Here is a 249-nt window from a genome sequence, read left to right on the forward strand (position 1 = left end):
GAATCTACTGGGAGGCAGGGGTGTTGGATAGACAAGAAAGGACTATTTTTCCCTGGCAGGGGCTGGGAAGGAGGAGGGAAAGTAGCTCTGAGACTGGAGTAACCTAGGCCTCTTGTCCTTCGGAGGGAACGATATAGAGTGTGCATGCGTGCATGTGGGGGAGGGGTGGTGGTGATGGCATGTGATCTTCCTCTAAGGAAAAGCAAAACACAGTCAATTGCTCTTGAGCTCATTTCTTGCAAGCATACG

Source organism: Tupaia chinensis, unplaced genomic scaffold, assembly GCF_000334495.1.
Source record: "Tupaia chinensis unplaced genomic scaffold, TupChi_1.0 Scaffold000609_1, whole genome shotgun sequence".
NCBI lineage: Eukaryota > Metazoa > Chordata > Mammalia > Scandentia > Tupaiidae > Tupaia > Tupaia belangeri.